The sequence below is a fragment of the Puntigrus tetrazona genome, unplaced genomic scaffold (assembly GCF_018831695.1).
Source record: "Puntigrus tetrazona isolate hp1 unplaced genomic scaffold, ASM1883169v1 S000000400, whole genome shotgun sequence".
Classification (NCBI taxonomy): Eukaryota; Metazoa; Chordata; class Actinopteri; order Cypriniformes; family Cyprinidae; genus Puntigrus; species Puntigrus tetrazona.
This window is the reverse complement of record NW_025048053.1, coordinates 167,501-185,000: the sequence shown is the minus strand read 5'-3', so window position 1 is coordinate 185,000 and position 17,500 is coordinate 167,501. Positions and strand designations below refer to the sequence as shown.

The window sequence follows — 17,500 nt, the reverse complement described above, 5'->3', positions numbered from 1 at the left end:
ACACTGCATCTCGGTTACTTGTGTAACCCTGAAGGAGGGAAAAAAGATGTTAAGTCATTGACTGACGTCTTGAGGTCCTTCCTGGGAAATCAAGTTGGTGTGCAACCACTCATTTAGGTTCATGCTGAGGAGCCGAGTCGCAATCCGACGATTCAGCGCAGTTCCAGATTGTGGCAAGATTGTGGATGTAACATCTCCTTCCCTCCTTCAGGAAAGAGGGTTACACAAGTAACCGAGACGTTCCCTTTCAGTCAGTCGCTATGACATTAAGTCATTGCTTGACGTCAGGAGGTCCCTATGGAAAAAGTCACAAGCTGAACTGCATGAAGTAATTGAGGTACAAATGCTGAGAGGCAGGCGTGTCAGGCCAATTGAAAGCTCAATACATAACTATCCCAACACCCTGCAGGCCAGATTAGCTGGCCCACTCTAGGGCTGTTAAAAGCAACCGTTGGGGCGGAGCGCAATGACATAACAAACGTGTGTAAATTGAAGTAGTACGGAAGGGGAATACAGTTAGCCAGAGGTGAAGGAGTCCCCCTTCGGGCACAATGGCACAGCGTAAAGTACTCGCACTAGTCTGAGCTGCGAGGCAACGGAGGACCCAGTGTTCACAAGGGGAACGACTGGGGAGAAAACACAGATTCCTAAGGAATGGCTCTCCAAGCTAACACCCATGATGGACTCTGTCTGTTTCTGTACTTCTGTACTGGCCTGGGAGACGAGAAGCGAACTTTGTCTGCGTCACTCATCTGCGCCAGGTTCAGCTAGAGGTGCTGTTCCTGGACCACCATAGTGGACATCACCTGACTGAGGGACCATGTCATGACTTTCATTGCTCTTAGAGCAAAGTCAGTCCCCATGTGCAGTTCCTGCATCGACCTCGGGGTCAGAACTACCCTCACGCAGCTGTTTAAGTGCCATGGCTTGGTGTACTTGCAGGATAAGCACCGTAAGCCTCGGCAGAGTCTTTATGACCTCACGAACTAGGCTGGGTAGCAGGCAAAGTCAGCCTTATATTAAATGAGAGCCACGGCTTTAGCCATGGACATGCGTTCACAATGTGGACCGTCCACGAAAGCCATCTCAGGATGTTTCCAGCCCTGTCCGTCATCGGAGGTAAGGAAAATACTGCAACACAGTCAGAAAGACGTTGCTCAGGGGGAAGGCCCGCGGCACACAATGTGCAAGCCCAGGGTGATCACCATGAGTGAGTTGGCATGCTACTTCCACTCGCTAATTCTCATTGGCCTTTTCTCTTAAGGTCAGAGGTGATTGGGTTCCCAGGCAGAACCCCATGACGTTAGTCAATAACGTAACATCATAGAGAATGACTGAAAGCCAAACGCACCCGATTTCTTTATTTTACAAAAGCACAGTTGATATGGCGAGTGTTTTGTTGATATGGCGAGTGTATACAAATAATAGACCTTTTACAGTTTCAAATTATGTTACACTCTTATCTGTACATTAAAAAATGAAAATAATGTTAACTTGAAAGTAAAGTAATAAGTATCTGATGTAGTAAATGCAGTGATCAGTAATGTAATCAAATTACATTTTTATAGAAAATAATTAATAGTTTGTAGTGGATTAATATATAACCAGCACTGCTTGCAGGGGAACGTGAGCTTCACGTGCACCGAATCCATAGACGTGCGGTGACTTTCGCCAGTCCTGGAAGTTTCCTCGCTCTGCCGTGGGTCTCCGCTGGAGAAAGCTCTACGGTCGCTCTGCAGTTCAGGACATGGAACAGAGTGGGCCTGCTGATGACCTTTGACCTGCAGCATAATGCGGGAACGCTGTGGCTCTTTCTGAGCGAGGCCAAAGCTCGACTGCAGATCCATAAAGCCGGCCGGATCGTGACAGACATTACCGCAGGTTCTGTATATATAAAAAAGGATAGATATATATATATATATATATATATATATATATATATACTATATTTTTGTTTATTTGACAGTAAAAGCAGGTTTTATCTCTCTTGTGTGTGAAGGGTAAAGTAAAGTCAACATCAATGGCACCCGCTGCTCTGAATAATGCAATATGTATGAAATTTATATCACAAAAGAACTTTATGGCTAAAAATAGTTTTTTAGTTTTATTGATTAAGCAAATGAATGGAGAAGAAAGACTTTAAATATTAGGTAGCATGCTATATATGTAGCAATATGTAAAACAGTATGCAGTATATTCATCCTAAAAATAAACGTTAATTTAGCATTTTTTATATAGATTTAAAAATATTCTTAATGTGTATAATAAATATTATAATATTCATTTTGTCCGGAAATCTTGCCAGTATAATAAAAAATGAATTAAAATATAAATGTAGCACACAGAATAAGGTATTACTTTAGTATTCGTTTTAATTGTATTGTCTCTTTATATTTAATAGATGCATGTAGTGTAGTTTTACTTTATTTAGTTTTAGTTAAGTATGTCAACAAAATGAAAATAAGACATTTTTTTTTGGCAAATAGCTGAAATAAAATGTTTAAATTTTTTGTTTAGTTATTTTGCCTTTAGGTTCAGTTAAAAATATGCATATTTAATCCAGTTTTGTGTGAAAAATGTCACACGTTGGAATTAAGGCAGATGTCAAGTGCATTGCATTGCCGGGTGCAGTATTAAACGAGGCATGCTCTAGTTGTGTCCTGCACGTTTTGGCATCTGTCACCTGTTTATTTCACACAGAACTGTACACAATATGCATGCTGCTTTTCTGAAATAGCACGGGTAGCTTGCATGTCATTCCTTATACAGTATACTCCAGGTTTAGGGCAGAAATCTGTTCTTGGGGTTTATGTAAAACCGATCTCCCTAATGCCTGTTATTTTTCCTGATGCACACGCCGTCTCTCTCTCCACAGGTGCCAGTTTAAATGACGGTCAGTGGCACTCGCTGGAGCTCGCTGTCCGTCGAGGGCGTCTCTCAGTCACCCTGGACAAAACCGACAGCTCTACAGCGTCCACTTCCTTCCCTGTCGCACCTGACAGCCAGCTATTCTTAGGCGGTGAGAGCAACCTTTAGCCATCCATCGGCGTCTGCTAACAAAAAGCAACAGGCTAGCTCCGAGTAATTTCCCTCTACACGAGCCCAGTCCTTTACGTTAATCAATCCGTTGTGTCACTCAACACACAGCTTCCGCTGAGAAAAGCACATCGGTTTAGCTTTCCAGCGGTTTGGGGCTGAAACTCTCAGAGGCTTAATTGCCTTCAGCTCAGTAACAGAGAGAGAGAGAGAAAGAGAGAGAGAGAGAGAGAGACAGAGAGAGAGAGACAGAGAGAGAGAGAGAGACAGAGAGAGAGAGAGAGAGAGAGAGAGAGAGAGAGAGAGAGAGAGAGAGAGAGAGAGAGAGAGAGAGAGAGAGAGAGAGAGAGAGAGAGAGAGAGAGAGAGAGAGAGAGAGACAGAGAGAGAGAGAGAGAGAGAGAGAGAGAGAGACAGAGAGAGAGACAGAGAGAGAGAGAGAGAGAGACAGAGAGAGAGAGACAGAGAGAGAGAGAGAGACAGAGAGACACAGAGAGAGAGAGAGACAGAGAGAGAGAGAGAGAGAGAGACAGAGACAGAGAGAGAGAGAGAGAGAGAGAGAGAGAGAGAGAGAGAGAGAGAGAGAGAGACAGAGAGAGAGAGAGAGAGAGAGAGAGAGAGAGAGAGAGAGAGAGAGACAGAGAGAGAGAGAGAGACAGAGAGTGAGAGAGAGAGACAGAGAGTGAGAGAGAGAGACAGAGAGAGAGAGACAGAGAGAGAGAGAGAGAGAGAGAGAGAGAGACAGAGAGAGAGAGAGAGAGAGAGAGAGACAGAGAGAGAGAGAGAGAGAGAGAGAGAGAGAGAGAGAGAGAGAGAGAGAGAGAGAGAGAGAGAGACAGAGAGAGAGAGAGACAGAGAGTGAGACAGAGAGACAGAGAGAGAGAGAGAGAGACAGAGAGAGACAGAGAGAGAGACAGAGAGAGAGAGAGAGAGAGACAGAGAGAGAGAGAGAGAGAGAGAGAGAGAGAGAGAGAGAGAGAGAGAGAGAGAGACAGAGAGAGAGAGAGAGACAGAGAGAGAGAGAGAGAGAGAGAGAGAGAGAGAGAGAGAGAGAGAGAGAGAGAGAGAGAGAGAGAGAGAGAGAGAGAGAGAGAGAGAGAGAGAGACAGAGAGAGAGAGAGAGAGAGAGAGAGAGAGAGAGAGAGAGAGAGAGAGAGAGAGAGAGAGAGAGAGAGAGAGAGAGAGAGAGAGAGAGAGAGAGAGAGAGAGAGAGAGAGAGAGAGAGAGAGAGAGAGAGAGAGAGACAGAGAGTGAGAGAGAGAGACAGAGAGAGAGAGAGAGAGACAGAGAGAGAGAGAGAGAGACAGAGAGAGACAGAGAGAGAGACAGAGAGAGAGAGAGAGAGAGAGAGAGAGAGAGAGAGAGAGAGAGAGAGAGAGAGACAGAGAGAGAGAGAGAGAGAGAGAGAGAGACAGAGAGAGAGAGAGACACAGAGAGAGAGAGAGAGAGAGAGAGAGAGAGAGAGAGAGAGAGAGAGAGAGAGAGAGACAGAGAGAGAGAGACAGAGAGACACAGAGAGAGAGAGAGAGAGAGAGAGAGAGAGAGATGCAGTAAAAGTTATTTTATTTCAGATAAATATATAAAAATATAGACATATAAAAATGCATTTTCTGAACATTATCATAATCAATTAAATATTTTTTTGGAATTAACGATATTCTCATTTAAAATAAGAAAAATAGTTGTTTAAATAAAATAAACGCGAACTGAAATAAAATAAAATGAACTACAAAAAAAACTTGCAAGTTGCCATGGCAACATTTATCATTTTCCTAAAACTGAAACCGTGTAAAATAAAGTATAAAAAAATGAACCTACTTTATTTCATTTAAATATGTGTACACACATAAAACATTGTATTTTTATTGGACACAATGCAAATCATTTTTGCAGCTAACTAAAATGATAAAATAATAAAAAAATATATAAAATAACAAATATATAAAATAAAATTTTTTTTAAAAATACACTATAAAAATATTTAATTTTAGCTAGTCGCCAGCTCAACATTTCTCATTTTTATTTAGTTCAACTTGAAATAAGCACAAAAGTAACAGTGTGAAATAAACATAAATTAATCATATATTTTAAAATAATATTAATAATTTCAGCTAATAAATAACTAAAACTGAGTACTAAAATTTAAATATAAAACTGATTTAAAATATTTATACTTAATTAACACCGGCACAGTTCAAACGCGTTATTGTGTGTTTATTTATTTATGTTTTTTGGGGGTTTTTTGCAGGATGCCCGGACACAGAAGACGGCTGCAGAAACCCCTTCAGTGTTTTCCAAGGATGCATGCGTCTCATCCGGACGGACAGCGCTGTGCTGGACCTCATTCGAGTGCAGCAGATGCTGTTTGGGAATTTCAGCGAGCTGCAGATGGACATGTGTGGGATCGTCGACAGGTAAGCGCTTAGGCTTTTACATTTTCATCCTCGCTAAATATATGTGTTCGGCTTGATTACGTTAAAGCAGAGATGAATTAGCCGGAGAAACGGCGCTGAATACCGATTGGCTGAAAGAAGCAGATGATAAGCCTCGGGGAGAAACTGCCCTCATTTAAATATTTATCCATCCGATCGATCGCAACGCTTGCTTACTTTTTGCATTTTATAAATGCAACTTTTGTTCCCAGTTTAGTTGGAAAGGTCATGCGCACGCAAAACTGCTTCTGGACTCACTTTATTTGTTGTTTAACAGTATTTTGCATCGCTGTGACGTGAATGCTATCTTAAATTCTGCTTGTTAAGGAGTTTTTAAGGCATTCATTTGATTTGAAATGATAAAAAAGTATATTTTCGAATTTAAAAACGGTTTAAAACTGAAGATGCTTACGAAAATATAATTGTATTATTATTATTACTTTTATATAATCTAAATGCAATTATATTTTTGTATATATTTTTATTAATATAAATGTTTTATAATTTATTTTAAACATAATAATAATAATTGTATGAATTAATATCCGCCAATATCAGAGATTTCTTTATTTTTGCATAGCATTATGCAGTTCAAAGTGTAAAAATACTATCAAATATTCACTATTTCCATTACTGGAATCACTTCTGATCACTTTTTATCATTACAAACATTTAATACTTACTTTTTATGCTGCATTATACCTTTGTAACTCTCTTACGTCAATATTTTTGTGTTTACATTTTTGTATTTTATTTTATTTTATTTTATTTTATTTTATTTTATTTTATTTTATTTTATTTTTCACACCCAGCTGCGTTTTAAATGAGCTCTTAAATATGCACATAATGGTGACCGTGCGCTTTGCATTAAACCTTTTTTAAAAAATAGTCAAAAATCGATTTCAAGTTTGACGTTGATTAAACACGCAGGAATAAGAGAGAGACTGTGTTTTCCATTGACGCGAGGCTAAAAGGAGATGCTGTTCTGCCAAGTCCACGTTGTTCTCAAACATCAGGCGGGCTAGTGCGCACCTAGCGTGCAGTGTGTCTACTAGACCGAACAAACAGTGCATACTGCCTAGTGATTGTGTTTCTGCCCGCTTGACCCCTGCTCTGTTTCTTTGAGAGCGCGGCGAGTCTGTTTTTGTGACAGCTCTTTCTTTCTTCTGTGTGTTTGATGGCCGACGGGAGTGAAGGGGAAGCCGAGGCGTCTCAGTGAATATTGTGTTTGCCGTCGCCTCTGGGTTCTCGCTTTGCGTTCTGAAAGGTCCCGCTGCGTCTGTCGCGCCGAAGACTTCTGGGATTGCTGTTTGCTTGTTTGTTTAAACGGTTTATTGTGTTTTTAGTGATGTTTGCAAAGCTATTGCAGCATATACTCAGTGATCGCTCTGCGCTGTTCGTGGCATGAATATCTCAAATTGCACGGCTTGTTAAGGACATCTGTTTTTACAATTATTTTACATTTTTTGATTATTTGTGTTATCAAATGATTAAATGCATTCCGAAATAATAGCTTTGCTTACTTATCACGTGTGTGTGTGTACAGGTATTTATAAAATGCATATATATTTTAAAAATATATTCATGGATTTATATGTATAGTGGTATAAATTATAAGATGTATAAATACTTTTTATATAAAAACTTTTTTCTTAATTATATACATGCATTTATATATATATATATATATATATATATATATATATATAAATGCATGTATATAATATATTTACAGTACACATAAATATATTATATTATGAATGGTTTGACAGAACTAAAATATTTGTTATATATAAGTTCACGCTTGTTATTGTAAAAACACAAATGTTAATTTAATAACACTGATAAATGTAATTTTCTGACATGTAAAGAAGTGTATATTTAACAATTCTCTGAATTAATATACATGTTTTATTCTTTACACTAAAGAAATTAAGTAAAAAAAAATTATAGAATATTATATTATATAATTTTATTGTAATAATATAATATATATATATATATATATATATATATATATATTATAATATTATATAATATTAAAGAAAATATTATAATATTATTTCAGTCTCTCTACTTATTTGTTTTTATATTAGGATTTTTTCTAAATTTTGCATTTAATTATTGTTGTAGAATTTGGACCAGCTTTTCTGTGTGGCATTACAATGTTACTTTTTAATTTAAAAAAAATGTGTTTTGAAATGTAATGGTCATTTTATCGTTTGTTTTTTGTCACTCGTAGTAGTTTATGTTTTTATTAAGGAAATATTTAGTTTTTAGTTTTAGTTTGAGTTATCTTAGTGCATCACATAAAAAAATGCATTTAAAATTTTATAAACATAATTTTTATTTCATTTCAAGTAACACATTTTTTAATGGTTTTAATTTTAGTTTTCATTAACTGTATGTACCAGACACCACATTATATTTGACTAATCACCGCTCTTGATATGAACAGGATGCTGTCAAGCGCTGGCGTCACGGCGGTTTGAACGAAGCTCTCGCTCTCATTATCGTTCCTCTCGCTCCATGCAGAAACTGCAGCTCCACTGCGAGGGTTATTACCTCGGCTGAAGGCCTGTAGGTTGAGCTCGAATAAAATCGCTGGCCATAACTAAGAATTATGGGCTGGCAGCGGCTATCACTGTCTTTACACGTGGCCCGTGTGAACCCAAGGGGCCAGAGCGCCTTTATTAACCCCGCATCAAAGATAATACGTCTGGAAGTCTAAAGTTGAGCTTGTAATGATCTCCAGTAGAAAAAGACTAGCGCACGCGTCCACTTTCACACTCTTTATACGCATCGATACTGTATGAAGGACCTGCCATCTTCTAGTGTGATACATTGACGATTACTGAAATAAACGCTCGAAGCCTTTTGATTCTGAGAACGACCAAATGTAAAGGCTGCAGTCATTTATTTATTTCATATTCGTTTGTTTTCCTGATCATGGCCGCATTTTTCTGAAACATCGCAACCGTCTTGAAGAACAATGACTTGCTCTAAAAACTAGGAAATATTTTATTTTCAGAAAATTGTGATCATTGAAGCATCTAAGGCCTTGAAATTGTCAAAATTGTCTTCTTGATTTCAACAAGCAAATATATGGTAGGAAATGGTTAGTGTGCGATTAATCGCTTCTAAAAAAAAAAAAAAGTTTATATATAAACTGCCAGCCCATATATTAAAAAAAAGTTTATATATATATATATATATATATATATATATATATATATATATATATATATATATATATATATATATATATAAACTTTTTTTAAATATATTTAAATATTTTAAATATATTTATAAACTTTTTTATATATATTTTACATATGATATAATATTTGTGTAAATACACATACATGTAAAAGATTGTAAATATTTTGTGTGTATTTATATATACATAATAAATATACACAGTACACACACATATATTATGTAAACAAAAACTTTCATTTTGGATGCGATTAGCACTAATTATATTGTTTACATTCTTTATTTTTCTCTCTTTTTATATTTTTTTATAGTTAGTTCCTGAATCTGACACTGCTGTCCCATCAGAACAGACTTTTAATAATTAATTAAAAAAAATATTATGACTATTTTTCTTTCATAATAGATTGATCATTGAAGCATCCAACTTCTAATGAATTTAACAGTTTTCTGCTCCGAAGCACAAGATATTAACGACCAAATACATGCATTAGAATAAATCTTTTATTTATTTGACGCTTTCGTTTATGCACGATTACACACTTGACTTCCACAAGGTTTAGAAACACCCCAGACAAAGTGTGGTTGTGGATGATATCAGCAGAAATCCGTATCATTTTTTGGTGCAGATTCTGTGCGTTCAGGCAGCTTCACATTACCACTGAAGACCGGCGGTAATTATTTTCATTTGAATTACGTAATAATGTCAATATACACCTGACAAAGTTGAGCTCCTCTTGGAGGAACTGGACCGTGACGTCCGTGAGAAGCGTCCAGCCTCTGGACAATCCTTCAGGAGGCTTGGAGTAATATATCAAGCCAACGTTTCAATAAACTGCTGATATTTTATGAATCGTTGTCTCTGCATAATTAGCCGATATTGTCCAAAATCCCACTTTTCTAAGGTATCTCCAACTTTTGGAGGGCTTTTTATTCTTTGTGTTTATTTATCGCTTTTGCAAGAGCGGGATTCAGAATAACCGTATTTCCAAGAAGATGTTACTTACAGCGTTTCTGAAACGAGTTTTTCCGCCCCTGAAGATTTGCGGCGTTGAGGCGGGCACCCGAGGAAGCAGCTTTGTTTTCCAGGGACGCGGGAGGAGTGCCGAGTGAGTGTTACAGTAAAGGTGAATAATGGACCGAATAAAGAGGAGTTTCTGCTCTGTCCACACTCGCGCTCCTCCTCAGCTCCGGCAGGAAGTCCCGCCCCCAGCAGTTTCAAGAGCCAATGGCGTTATTGATCCGAGGCTTTTCCTACAGGAGCATGCCCGCTTTTACCTTAAGGAGCGCATAGCCGCGAAAAGAAACCAAACAAAAGAGGTAATGAGTGTGAAGTGCCATTGAGTCGCGTCCATTCAAGTCCTCTCACGGCGGTAAAAGAGCCTCATGCCCACAGATCCTGTGTTTTGTGTTTATGCAGAACTGCCTCTTTCTTCGCTCGTCCCGTTCTGCAGTGTTTCCTGATCTACCGCCCCGCTTATCATCCACCCGTCCTGCGCTAATTCTCTTTTTGCGTTTATCTAGTGCACTTGTATTCCGGTGTCACTGCTACATTTGCATTTATTCAGCAGGGTTTTCCTAGCTTGTTTTTTTTTAAGTGGCCCTATTATGAGTGATGGTTTCGTAAACTACAGGTTGATGCACGCGAGGTCGAAAAACACGTTCATTGTCTAATAATGTGCATTTATGTTTACATTACGATTCCTCCTTTGCTCTCATTTTCATCCCATCATGCCTGTAATGTCTGATTAGTTCGGTGCTGCTTAGTGTACAGCCGTTACCGGGGAAACGGCTCTAAAAGCGCCACCTGGTGGTGAAGAATCAATTAGCATTTTCATTCAGACCAACAGGTTTCACGTTGACGTCATCATGAAACAGCGTGGGATTCGTATTAAAACAGGACTCGTTTCAATGACTCAGAGAGACCATAACTTTATACACGGTACACGTTCAGATTTAAAACTTTCATTCATTTAGATCTGTGTCACTTCACAAAAGCTCATTTTCAACAGTGTAAAGACAAAGTAAAACGTTACAAAAGATTTCCATTTCAAATAACTTGCATTCTTTCTGGTCATCAGAGAATTACGGGAAATAAAATGTTTCATTGTCCACAACAATACTGGGCAGCACAACTGTGTTCAACATTGATACAAATCAGAAATGTTTCTTGAGCAGCGAATCAGTATATTAGGATGATTTCTGAAAATACGGCTTTGGTCACAGAAATAAATTGTATTTTGAAACTTTTTGAAACTTGAAACTTGAAAATTTTTACAGTTTTTACTATAAGCTGGAGACTCAAAACCTCACGTAATAAGTTGGTTGACTACATAATTGCACATAGTTGACATTAAATTTCCATATTTTTACAGGATATTATTCATCATTGAAGCATCTGGAGTCTTTATCAACAAAACAATATATATATAGTTGATATATATATATATATATATATATATATATATATATATATATATATATATATATATATATTATAATATATATTATATACACATATATATATATATATATATATATATATATATATATATATATATTTTTTTTTTTTTTTTTTTTTTTTTTTTTTTTTTGATTAATCGTTGCAGCCCTATAAAAACAAAACAAGCTTTTTTTTTGTTTAGTTGATATATATATATATATATGACCATAATAATAATAATAACAATAATAATAAAGAACACAGTCTGATTGCTGCACTTGAATGTAATGCGTGAAAAGCTCAAGCAGTGCTGCGCGCATGAGTCTGTACAGTAAATGAAGTCTTTTTCCTTCTTTTCAGCACAAACACGCCCTCCTTTGTATGCAAATTAGTCTTGAGGCGTATTCACCAAACTCAGCATCGTTTGCCTGCTGCAATTAACACTGCGCTTTTAGCAGCCACCTAAAGCAAGAATTAGTTGTTTTGATGTTTTATGCACTTTGCGTTGATCACGGCAGCAGTAATTCATTAAACAATGATCAAACGTTCCTATCCAAACATCCAGTAAAGTTCAGCGTGCTTTCCGCATTTTAAAAAGCTGTTTTTGATGTCGCTGCCATACAGTTACAGTAAAATGTCGTAAACTGTGGAACTCCGAACTGATCCACGAAACAAGAAATTGCTTTAGGTTTGTTTTGTCTTATAAGCTCTTTAGTTTAGTATCGACAGCTTTAAAGGAATCATTTACTCAAAATGGCATTTGCGGAAAATGTGCTCATCCTCAGGCCATGAGTTTCTTTCTTCATTAGATTTGGAGAAATGTAGCATTTCAATTAATTGAATTCCCAATCCCAATTACAATTACACAATCATTCAAAGCGGCAATAAATCGTTCAAAAGTTTTATTCTGTGTGCTTTTCCTTTTTTTACATTTTTAGTATAGCGTTATAATACTGTGCATACTTTCACTTTTTTATTTAAAGAAGAAACCAATGTGGCGTACAGTTCACATTTGAGACTTAATACTATAGCTTTTCTGTTTTCATCTAAAAATATGGCATTCCGTTGCTTCAAGCAATGGTGTGAACCTCATTCGATGTCATTTGTAATTATCATAATTGTTATTGCAAATACAATTTCAAGGGAATGTACGAGAATTATGATTTTTTTTGTGCCCTACTGAGCAGTGAATGGGTGCCGTCAGAATGAGAGTCTGGAGAAAACAAAAGCCGCGTGCTTGTAAGAAACCAATCCATCATTAAGACGTTTTTAACTTCAAGCCATCGCGTCTGGCTAAAATGTAAATCTTTAAAGCTTTTTATTGTATTACAATCATACAGTCTGAATCAGGAGAGAAATCTGCACGGATCGAGAACCAATTACGAGCCAAAACAGTCCAGACTGGTGTGTGTTCACTAAAGGAATCGTTATTATGAATCAAGGACTCGGGAGTAATGTTAAAACATGTGGATTGGATTTCCTTCATACAACCCCACAGCTTTTGTCTCCTCCAGATGTCACCGTTCCGACGGCACCCATTCACTCCAGAGCATCCATTGCCGAGCAAGCTACATCTCTCCAAATGCGACGCCTAAACGAACTCCTCTACGTCTTGAGTTGCAGGAAAGCGAGCACGGTTTTTTAGCGAATCAAATGAATGATTGGGCGAACTCCAAAACGAAGCGCCGCATGTTTGCATCTCTCTTCCCGCTGTTTTCTGCTGATGAGGTCGGCTGAAGGTCGCATCATTGGCCTGGCTTCTGTCCGTCCTAATTCCCTCCGCTTGACCTTTGACCCCCCCCCCCAGGCTGGAGGTGCGAGTCCGTCAGGTTTCCCCGCACCTGCTGCACTTGTCTTTCACGAGATGACTCGAGCTCAGCGGGCCGCCGGCGGCTGTCACCTCTCTGTGATTAGGGTCACGCCGCGCGACCTTTGGCTGCTGTCGAGGAGGGCTGAGTATCGAGGAGCGACGCGAAGGGCGCTGCGTCTCGACGCCGTCAAGCTGCTGCTCGAGCTCGCTCTCCTCGCACGCATTCAGCTTCAGCTGATTTATTTTCTCTGTGTCCTGCAGCAGAGGCGGGGGTTTATGTCGGGTTTTATTGTTCATGAAACTCACTGAAATTCCTCCGATTTCCTTCACCACAAAACACGCCGTCTCCTTTCAAACGGCACGCTGTGCATCCTTAGGTAAGCATTAGTAAACACGCAATTCATCCTTTAGAAATCATTTAATAACCAACTTTAATATGCCTTGTTAGTGAGCATATATATAAAGTTTAATAATTATATTTTCATGCTTTATTAATGATCAATTTATCATATTTACAAACCAGTTGTTTAGGAGCAGTCAGTGTTTAATAAGATTATTTAGAAAGTCTAATTCAAATGTATGTTAATAAATCTTATTTAGACACATGATAATAGTTTCTTAGTGTGTTAATAAATGCATTTTTTCTGTTAGGAGCTTTTAAATCTGCTTTATAATAAATCTGCTTATAAATCAAGAACAAGGATGTGTTTATAAACTGCTTTCTAATGACTATTAATGTTGGATCAATGCTTTATAAAGTATGAACTGATTTTTTACTAATCCTCACCATTCATAGCATGCAGTTATTATAGTGTTACCGATTATTTTTAATCTGTTTTTACTGAATTTATACGTTTTAAGACTGAAGCTCTGTTCGGGAAATAGAATTAAATAGAATTTTTTAAAATCTCCTTTTGATGTACATTTACTGAAAATGTATCTCACAGCGATGTCCTTAGATTTTTCAACGATAGACTATAATTGTACTTCTTTATAAAATCTTCTTTATTTAAGAATTTCGGGATGTTTTGGCTGAAAACAAAGCTAGAGAAGCGTTTTTTTTGCATCGTGTGGTCGTTCGAGTTCTCTTGGGGCTTCTTTCTTGCATGTTTCCTTTAGAAAAGCGGTCATAGTTTATATGCAGCTTGCCGAATTGTGATTGGTTTTCTCTTGCAGAACACAGGCAACTGTTCGGACACCTAAACTGCTAGTTTTCTAGTTTGTTTCTTATATTTGTGTGTCATCTCCGGTCTCCCAGCTGATGTGTCCTTCAGGCTGAGATGCTAGAGGAATATCATACTCCCAGATGTCAACCCTTATTCATTAGCCCAGACCTCATTTCTTAAAAAAACATCTGTCCAATTTTATTTAAAGTCAACATGGGTTGAAATTTGGCCCCGTTTACTTTATTTAGACATGTTTGCGGTCTTATTGTGAAATCAGTGCATGTTATTCTAAAAATAATGTCTGCCTTCGTAGTCTTTCATGAAAAATGAATGGCTTGCTCTAACACATTTAGTTTCTGTCCTAAGCGTCGCAGAGAAGTTATAAAAAGGTCGTTTAAAACGTTTTGCACTGCAATAAACCCTGACTAACATTACACTTCAAAAAGAAATGAATATTTGGTAACAGGTGTCATTTGTTATCATTAGTTACTGTATTAACTAACTATCTATCTATCTATCTATCTATCTATCTATCTGTCTATCTATCTATCTATCTATCTATCTATCTGTCTATCTATCTGTCTATCTATCTATCTATCTGTCTATCTATCTCTGTCTATCTCTATCTATCTATCTGTCTATCTATCTGTCTATCTATATAAAACGTTTTGCATCTGCAATAAACCCTGACTAACATTACACTTCAAAAAGAAATGAATATTTGGTAACAGGTGTCATTTGTTATCATTAGTTACTGTATTAACTAACTATCTATCTATCTATCTATCTATCTATCTATCTATCTATCTATCTATCTATCTATCTATCTATCTGTCTATCTATCTATCTGTCTATCTATCTCTGTCTATCTCTATCTATCTATCTGTCTATCTATCTCTGTCTATCTCTATCTATCTATCTGTCTATCTATCTATCTGTCTATCTATCTATCTATCTATCTATCTATCTATCTATCTGTCTATCTATCTATCTGTCTCTATCTATCTATCTGTCTGTCTATCTATCTGTCTATCTATCTATCTATCTATCTATCTATATATCTATCTATCTGTCTATCTGTCTATCTATCTATCTATCTATCTATATATATGTTGCATTAACCTATGTTAACAACTTGTGATTTTAATAGTATTATTCTTAGTTCAGATTAACTATTGTTGTTAACTAATGAACCTTATTGTAAAGTGTTACTGAATATTCGTATTCAGCGAAGATGTACTAAATTGATCAGGAGTGGCAGTACAGAAAATAATAATGTTCTAAGGATTTAAGATAATTGGTCAGAATATATATTTCAAATAAATGCTCTTTCTTGTCAAAACATTTAAGAACATAATGTAGCATGGCCTCCATATGGAAATGAAATATGGAACAGAGTCCAACACCAATAATTATGTTTATTAAGCAGCCAATCAGTATATTATTATGATTTCTGAAGGACCTCGTGACACCGAAGACTGGAGTGATGATGCTGAAAATACAGCTGCGCTTCGCAGAAATAAATGAATCGCATAAAAACTGTTATTTTAAAGGAATAGTTCACCCAAAAAACTCGAGGACTTCCAAACCTGTACGGGTTTCTTCTCCGAACACAAAGGAAGATTTTGAAGAACGTTTGCAACCAGGCTGTTTCGGTCACCATTGACTTCCGTGGTATTTTCTTTCCCTACTACGGAAAAAAGTTCCCTTTTGGATGAACTCTTTCTTTAAATTGTATTTCAGCAGAAGTAGGACTATAGTTATAGTAGACCCATTTAAAGTCTTCATGTGTATTCATCTCAGCTCCTCTCGTCAGAGCAAACGCAACCGTTTGGAAAGCCGTGCTCGCGTTTATCCTTTCTGTGTGTTTCTCTCTCAGCGTGTGTGTGTGTGTGTGTGTGTGTGTGTCTGATCGTTACTTGCGGTGGCAGATTACAGGAGAACAGAGGAGTCCGGCCGCGGCGCGGTCCGTGTGAAGCCTGCGTCCCTGCGACGGGACCGCCGCCAGCAAAGAGTCGCGGCTCTCAGTATGCCGTCGGCGTGCGCCGGCCAAAAAGCGCGGTTTGAAGCGCAGAATGAAAGACACACTCGATCCTGTTCCGATTATAAAGCTACAAAGCGTGAAACCGGAGCGGAGAGTGTATCTGTCCCGACCGGCGAAAGCACAAAGAGCGTTTGAACGGCTCTTCTTAGACCATCGTTGTGGTCACAAATGGAAATCTGGTGAAAGATGCGGACTGTAAAGCGAGCGCTGGTAACACGAGCATGCAGATCATCCCGAGGGAGCTGGGAGAGGCTGGGAATTGTTTTTTCGGCTCAGGCAAGGGCGTTGTGAGATGACTAGAAAGGAGTCGCTTTCCAGAGGGAGACTGGAAGGTGTTTGTGGTCACCGGTTAACCTTGCTTTGCTCTCAGCAAAACTTTATAGCTTCTAAATCAAGGCGTCGTGGCAGAAATGATTATTAGCGGTGTTTGCTAAGTCAATCTTGAGGTTAATGGTGTGATGAAACCTCTAACACAAGGTATTAAAGTTCAGCGCGCGCGCGTGTGTGTGTGTGTGTGTGTGTGTGTGTGTCCTCGCTTCAGGACGTCGTGTTGATCCAGGGTCTCTGTGCCAAAAACCTGCATAAACCCTGCAAAAAGTTCATCATTTAAGCTGAATAGGTTCATTAATAGCTTTTCAGGGCAGTGCTAAATAGAAAGGCAACATGCAATTTTTATGATCCCTCGTTTTACTTAATTATTAATGCTTTGCAGGTTCTGTGAGGTGTATGAGAACTTAATTTTTGGCGCATATTAAAGGCTTTGCATGCTTTTATAGTTAAGACTCCCTTATGCAAATGAAGTTGCATGTAGAAATACAGCACTAAGTAACAATGTAATCTCTTTTTTGGTTAATAGTTTCGTGCATTTCTCCATGTAACATCTGAAAACCCGTTGCTCAGTGCTCATGCTTCTATCTGAATGAAACCGGTTCCTTACCTGCAGTAGATAAAGATGTCTGATTATAATAATGAAGCAGACATCGGGCAAGTTACCTCTCTCTTCCAAAGCGATGCTTTATGTGAAAAACATTCAAAACATAAATAACACAATGCTAGTAATTTCTTCTGTGAAACAAAGCACCCCGTTAGTCTTTTGGTAACACTTTATTGCACGTGTTGCACGCACTCACTATTATAATAACAATGCATTATATGCAACTAACACCAATCATACAGTAAGTACATGTAGTTACTGCAATTAATATAACCAGGACACCTCAGAATAAAGCCTAATCTGAATTGGGAGATATAAAGTCGCCATTGAGAGCAATAAGTCAGAACCGTGAAATGAAAAAAGTCCATTTGGTAGCATTTTTTGTGTTTCGTGGTGGAAGCCAGCCTCCATATTGCCTGT

The 17,500-nt window shown here is 37.8% G+C and overlaps 1 pseudogene; it reads left to right on the top strand.

Annotated features, from left to right (window-relative positions):
• LOC122333863 overlaps positions 1–17,500 on the top strand; it is a 111,119-nt pseudogene that overhangs the window by 65,791 nt on the left and 27,828 nt on the right.